We start from the raw sequence: 7,441 nt of genomic DNA, 5'->3' as shown, positions 1-7,441 counted from the left end.
GTCTGTCCAAGGTTACAGGAGGGGTGAAACAGGCAGCCCCTCAGACAGGCCCTAGGAGGGTCACAACTGGCTGTCACTGTCCCCAGGCCGTGTACCACCTGGGGGTGCACACCGCCAGCAAGGGGCTGGTGTGGTAAACATGCCAAAACAAGTCTGTCTCACTAGGGTGTGGGCCTCCCCCTGATATGGGGGCCAGTCCAGAGAACTGTCCGCAGGTGCTGGGCTATGGGTGGACCCCATAAGGATCTGCCCAGCATTGGGCTTCTCTAGCCCAGCATTGATTTCCAAGACCCAGTCCCTTGGTCCCTTGCTGTCGGCTCAAGATTGGAGGAGAGTAATAAAGGCAGCTCCAGTCACCCAGATTGGTCCCAGGCTGTTCACATCAGCAATCCCTCGGTCCCTGACCCCACAAGGTCTTGGGGATGCCCTCCAGGCCCACGTGAGTCTGGCAGCGACACAGGAGTGCAGGTGCCTGCCTGGTGCTGAGCAGTCTGCAGGCTCGGGCTGGCTGGTCGAAGCCTCTGGACTGCACCAGGTGCTGGGCTTTGGCACCGTAGGATGGTTTTAAGCTCCAAGGCACAGTCCTAACAGAACTGAGTTTTGAACCCTTGCCTGTCCCTTTAGAAATGGAGCTCTCAACCACCACACCTGCCAACAATTTAGTGCCCTGTCTTTCCGCATCACTGCACTGGCATGTGTCAAGGGTCTGCTGTTGATTATCGCGGAAGAGAAGGATTATAGTTTGTGGATGAGCGCAGAGACCACTGGCGGCCAGATTTCATAGAAAAGAAAGGGGCGCCCCATGGAATGGGCGCTGTGGCTGTCGTTGTCAGAAAATACTGAAGAGAAGGGACAGACATAAAATAGTGATGTTAGCGTGGTTACGGGTGAACTTTAGCTGTTTTCTTGATTCTTTAAAACATCCTTAATGTCATTGTTTCATAGTCTTTACAAAAAGAACAGAAGCCCCTGGCGTGACGTGTCACAGTTCTGGCCACATGGTGTCGCCCCAGCTCAGTCTAAACCTTCCTTCTCGGTGAGCTGAGCAGCCTGGGCTCATTGAAGCATTGCGAGCCCTGAACCTTAGAGCCAGCTCTGGCTGCTGGCACAGAGGGTCTGTGGACAGATGAACGTTTCTCAGGCCGGAGGATGACAATTGATTTGCGTCCGAGAGCCCCAGAGGGCAGTTTTGAGGTTGAAAGTTCGCCCTGGAGGGGACTCCAGGACTGTCTGAAGGAAGGGCACTGCATTTGCAGGATCGGTGTGTTATAGCTTTTTGAAATACAGTAGCACTTCCCAATATATAAATAAAACCAAGCAGTAGGCCCTCAGTTAAGGAGTGTAGTGCTAAGATGCCACATTCTCATGACTAATGTTTCTCTTAATAAAAAGATTCAGCTCTTAATGCAATTGCAGAGAGTTTTAAAAATGGTAGAACTCACATTTCTGTTTTTGGATATTTATCGTCAGCTTTCACCTGTTTTAGAATTTTGACCTTGTTGCTATGGAGAGCGATTTCTATTTTAAAAAAATGTGTTGGCTGAGCAGCAGAGTCGCCCCAAGGAAAATGCTCTTGTATTCAGGGTGGTCCCTGTGCTCTTCTCCTACGCCACTGGACCATCCCCAGGAAGGAGAGGCGGCCGCTGGGACTGGTGCAGGGGAGCTTGCACCCAGTGGAGCCGTCCCTTCTGCTCACTGGGAACGCTGGGCTGCGGGTGCCTCTGCGCTGTTAGAGTGGGAGGAGGACAATACTCGGTTCCAGCCCCTCCAAGAGCTTGGCTTCCCCACTGTGGGGTGGTGTCTGCGGTTTCTATGGCTGCTGTAACCAGTTATCACCCACTCCATAGCCTGAAACCACACTGGTTTCTTAGAGTTCTGGAAAACAGACATCTGAAATGGGTCCTATGGGGCAAGAGTCCGAGGCCGTGTTCCTTCTGGCGGCTCTGGGAGGGAATCCATTCCTTACCTTGCCAGCTTACGGGGGCTGCTCACGTTCCTTGGTTCCTGGACACATCACTCTGCTCTGCTGCCTGTCACCCCCGCCTCACTGCTGCCTGTCTCTTACACAGACCCTTGGAACTGCATGGGTCCTCTGGGGTTCTTGCAGGATTCTCTGCTCCTGTAGGACCCTTCACTTGATCACATCTACAAATTCCCTTTCTCTACGTAAGCTAGCATGTTCATAGGTCCTGGGAATGCGGACATGGACATCTTCGAAGGGGGGCGGAATCTGCCATTATACTCATCCATAAAGCAGGGACACAGTGTAGCTCAGGTAAACAGGACTGCAGAAACGAGAACTCATGGCTCTGCTTCTCACAGAGAAGTATAATGCACGTTTTCCCCTACTGCAAAAACGTGAATTGTATGCACAATTTGAAACTGTTTTTACCAAACAGTATATCATAGCTATATTCCATGTTAATGTGTAATCTAAGAAAGCATCTTTATTCACTACACAGAATTCTGTTGAGTGGATAGACCATATTTCACTTAAGCGTTCCTATTTTTTTGGAAATTTAAGTTGTTTTAGTTTCTTAATATAAATAATTCTGTGATAAATATAGTAAAACTTTATTTATTTGAAAGACAGAGTTACAGAGAGGGAGAATCAGAGAGAAAGAGAGAGAAAGAGATAGAGATCTTCCATGAACAGGTTCACTCCCCAATAGGCTGCAATGGCCAGGGTTGGGCCAGGCTAAAGCCAGGAGCCAGGAGCTTCATCCAGGTCTCCTACATGGGTGCAGGGGCCCAAGCACTGGGCCATCTTCCACTGCTTTCCCAGGTGCATTAGCGGAAAGCTGGATCAGAAGTGGAGCTGCTGGGACTTGAACCAGTGCCCAAATGGGATTCTGGCATTGCAGGTGGCAGGTTAACATGCTGTACCACATGCTGGCCCCTGTGGTAAATATTTTTCTCATTTTTGTGTTTATAAGTTTTTCCTTGGGATAGATTCCCAGATGTGGAGGAACTGGATCAAAGGCTCTTCACAGAAAATGCTTTTTGAAGAATTTATCTCAATTTTCAGAACCAGTTCATTGTGCGGTTTAGGATGTAGGATCTTTGGAGGAGCCGTTATTCCTCCTACTGCAGGCCTCAGGTTTCTCATCTACATATGGGCGTAATAACTGCTTCACAGGCAGCTGGGAAGACCGGGGCCCTCCTGTCTCTGGAGAGGTCAACAGTAGAGACCCCTGCAGTGGGTGGTGGTTGCTCTCAGGACTCAAGCTCAGCTGGGGGGATGGAGCAGGTGCCTCTGCGCATGACTCAGTTGCCCAGCCTTCTCCTCTCTGTGCTTGTGTGTGTGTGTGCGCACGGTGGGGTTAGGGGGACAGTTTCCCACAGCAGCTCCTAGAAAGGCCCAGCAAACCCACGGACCAAGGGCTTCTGCTCAGAAACGCCTGCCCAGAGCTTTTTAAAGCCACACAGCCTCTGAATGCCATTCCCCAGCGGCTCTGGGCCCGTTAGTCTGGCCTGGAGTCCAGGTGTCTTGTTTTGCCCAAGTTCCCCAAGTGACTGTGATGCAGCAGAGGCTGAAACCCACGGATCCAGGCCCATCAATGGGAATGAGAGCCGAGCCTCTGGGAGAGCTGGAATGGGTTCCTTGCAAAGGCAAGGTGTCCAGGTGGCTTTGCGTCTGAGGCACTAGGGGCTGTTATCTTCCCTCCCTCTTCCCTCCAGCCCCTGTATTAACCCAGAAAAACTGTCCAGCAGGAGCTGGTTGAAGTGCACTGGATTTAACAAGACGCTTAAGACAGTTGGCTTTCTGCCAACCAACACTACCTTCCTCAACCCAGGAAAAGGCCATGCCAGGCCTTGGGTAGTGGGGCTCTGCAGGGGGAAGCTCTCCTTCTGTGTTCACCGGGGACAAGCAGAAGTGGCCCTGCCTGACCTGGCCCCTGCCCTGGTCTCCCACTGAGAAGGAGGGGTGGACGCCAGGAGACGTGTCCAAGTACTGGGAGACAAGCGAGCGAGGCCACAGGAGGGTACCTTTACTCCACTTGCGACTTTTCCCAAGACTGTGACAATGACAGTCAGACGGCAGCCCCCTATAGGCTGGAAAGAGAGGCCCCTTTGCCATTCCAGTGTCCACTTCTAGTGGAAGCAGTGCCCTGGAGGGCTCCAGGTGCGTTGGCTATGTGGATTTTTTCCCTCCCTGGAATTGTAACTGCCAGCTTGGTGGGCTTGCTGGCTGACTCCGGGTTCTGTCCTGCAGATGATACTGACTGCACTCAGAAGCCCTGCTGGGTTTTACATGAGAGCGGTGTGCTCACGCGCACACACACATGTACATGTGCACACACACAGCGGAGTATGTGGTGCTTATTGCGTGCCAGTCCTGTGCTAAGCCCTCCCACTGCTTATGTGCGTTCTCTCACTCCTCACCGTAACCCTGGGAAGCAGGTGCTGTTATTTTCTGTGTTTCACAGATGAAGAGATGGTGGCTTCGTTGGGCTGCGTCATTTGCCCAGTTACGGAGCTGGTGAAGGGCGGGGCTGGGATTCAGGCCCAGCCATTGTGAGTCCAGACCTTGTTCTTACTGCACTGCCTTGTTGCCTTTGGAGGACCCTGAGGGACAGGCTCACACATGCATAGCCCAGCGTCTGTCGCCGTCCTCCAGCCCTGCCTGGACCCAGCCCATCTGACCCAGGGGATGACTATGGCCTTGGTCCAGCAGTGGATGGGTCTGGAGTTGCTTGTCAGGGGCCTGTCAGTTCACATGCTGGGAAGCCCTGCGTCTCCAGTATCCATCAAGTTGTAGGCTCCCCTTCCCTGCCACATGGCTGGTCCTTTGTCATGGGGTCCCTGCTCTCCTGCCTCCTCCCATCGTTCCCATCCTATGCCTCCTGTTCCTCTTCTTCCTCCTCTCACACCTCCCCTTCCTCCTCCTTCTTCCCTTCCTCTGCACCTCCCCGACCCAGGCCCCTGACCTCCGCCTGTCATTCAATTACACTGACCCCACCAGGTTCTTCTGCTGGGTGTGGAGTTGCAGGCTGGCTGGGAGCCCTGCCTTGGTGTGAATCAGCCCCAGGGTTGCATTCCGATCCTCTGCCTCGTCTGCCTGGGCTCCTTCCCAAGAGCTGGGTCCGGTTCTCTTGGTCCCCAGCCTCAGCAGGGCCTTCCTGAACGGGCTCCTTCCGGCCATGGGATTTGCATGGCTGCCTGAGAGGATCTCAGGGCCTTTGGGTATGGTCCTTGGACAACCCTGCTGACCTTGCAGGCCTCCATAGCTGCTTGTTGTCCCAGTCTCTGTTCTGCTGGGTCACAGGTTCTTCTCTTTCCTCCTGTAGGAAAAGCTTTTCAGCTTTTGTGCTGTTTCCAAGCTGAAGCCAAGAGAATGCTGGCTGCTGAAGGACTCTGCAGGGTGCGCTAGCACCTGTAATTTGGCCATTTAGCCCTGCTCCATCTCATGTTCCTCCATGATTTCTTGTGTGTGTGTGTGTGTGAAGGAAGGCTCTGGGTGAGTGTCTAGGCATTCTGTATTGTAAGGTCGCCACAAAACACACCAAACACCAGAGTAAGGGAAAGGTTTTATTGGGGGAAACCTGAAAGACTGGAGGGAAGGGACAAAGAAGGAAAAGAGAGAGAAGGAGAGTGTAAGAGAGAGATCGAGAGAGAGAGAGAGAGAGAGAGAGATCGAGAAAGAGACAGAGAGACACAGAGAAAGAGAGCCACGTGTTCAGTAACAGGTCCTCTTAAAATTTGCTGGGGGGTGGGCATGGAAGTAGGAGCAGCAAATCCCATTAGGATGGGGGTGGAGCTGACACTGGTGGTTGGGCCATGTGGCCACCTGGCTTCTAGCAATGGTAGTGGGAGCTAGAGCCTAGGATGGTGTCCAGGGTGTAGACATAGGTAAGGCTGCGTCATTTTACTAATGTGTCTGAGTGCAGAGCACTGGCTCCCTGGGAGAGAGGAGCAGCAGCCTTTACGCTCTCAGTCTGGAGTCTGCGTATTAGAATCACACAGGGACACTCACTGGATGGCCACAGATTAACTGGAAGTTTGACTATGCCTCTGATTTGAGCCAGATGGGCCCATTGGAAGTCACTGTCAGTTACAAGGGTCGCTCTAGATTTTACAGATTGGGGAACTGAGGCCCCGAGAGCAGAGGGAGGCAAGGTTTGTGTTGCCAACACCTACCTGTGGCTTCAGCACCCCCAGACTCAGTCCAGGAGAACACTTGGCAGCAGCGACAGCGTTCAGTACACAGAGAGGCTGATCTAATGAGGCAGTTGAAAACCCTGCAGCCCCGGTAGGCCAGCGTGCTACATTCATGAAGGATGGCAGACAGGATAAGCCCCTGGCTTTCCCATTTGGACACGGCGGGGACTAGATCCAGAAATAACGTGGTGTCCTTTAAGGGAAGGGACCGTGGGTGCTATTAGCTATTGCTACAAGCACTGGGGAGCAACTAATGAAAGGGACCTGCTGTGGGAAATTGTGTCCCCTCCAGTAAGAAGGTACTTCAAAAAACTTGTGGAAAGGTGGAAACAAAAGATGTTTATTTTGTGCTAAAAAATCTGAAATCCATGCATAGTTTTTTTTTTTTTTAGAATATATATTTTTTCATGAACTTGAACTTTCCAAAGATCTCTTGTATTCATGGATGTAAATATTTTATTGGTACCAGAACAGACTTATTTTCTAATTCCATTTATTTTCATGAGCATTCTGAACTACTATTGTATGTTGAACCACTTGGTCTTATAAACTGCTTGTATTTGAAACCAGAGCCTTTGCAGACATAATCCAGTTAAGATGAGCTCATAGGGTAGTCCTAATCCAACATGACTGGTGTGCTTATAAGAAAAGGGACACACCATGGGAAGACAGAGACACGCAGGGAGAGACCAGGTGGTGAGAGAGGCAGAGGCTGGAGCGATGGGGGACACTAGCCAAATATTGCCAAGGATGGCTGACCCCACCAGAAGCTAAGAAGAGGCAAGGAGAGGCTTCCCCCCTGCCCCCCAGGCTCCCAGAGACACTGGCAATACCTTAGTTTGAACTTCTTGCCTCCAGAACTGTGTGCTAATAAATCCTTGTTGTTTTCAGGCGCTCAGTTTGTGGTGCTTTATTATGGCAGCCTAGGGAACTAACCCAAGACCCAACATGGGGAGCCTCTGCTCTGTGTGTGCCAAGGGTTGGGGCTGTTGTGAGTTGGACACCCCACCCTATTCACCCAGCAGGGGAGATGACATGACCATGATTCAGTCAGAGAGGGAGGCTGTGTATGGGGCCTGGGGTAGAGGGTTGGTGGCAGTGGCCTGTGCTGGTCACCATCCTCCTCTTCTCCTTTCTTTTATTTTGTCCCCCTCCCTATCTAAGTTGTATTCCGTTGAGTCTGAGCTCTTGGGATCTCAGTTGGCTTAAACAATAGAACCGAAGGTGGGGGCCAGCACTGTGGCTCAGTGGGTTAAAGCCCAAGGTTGCAGTGCCAGCA

This window comes from Lepus europaeus, chromosome 7, assembly GCF_033115175.1.
Source record: "Lepus europaeus isolate LE1 chromosome 7, mLepTim1.pri, whole genome shotgun sequence".
NCBI lineage: Eukaryota > Metazoa > Chordata > Mammalia > Lagomorpha > Leporidae > Lepus > Lepus europaeus.
Note: the sequence above shows the minus strand (reverse complement) of the source record.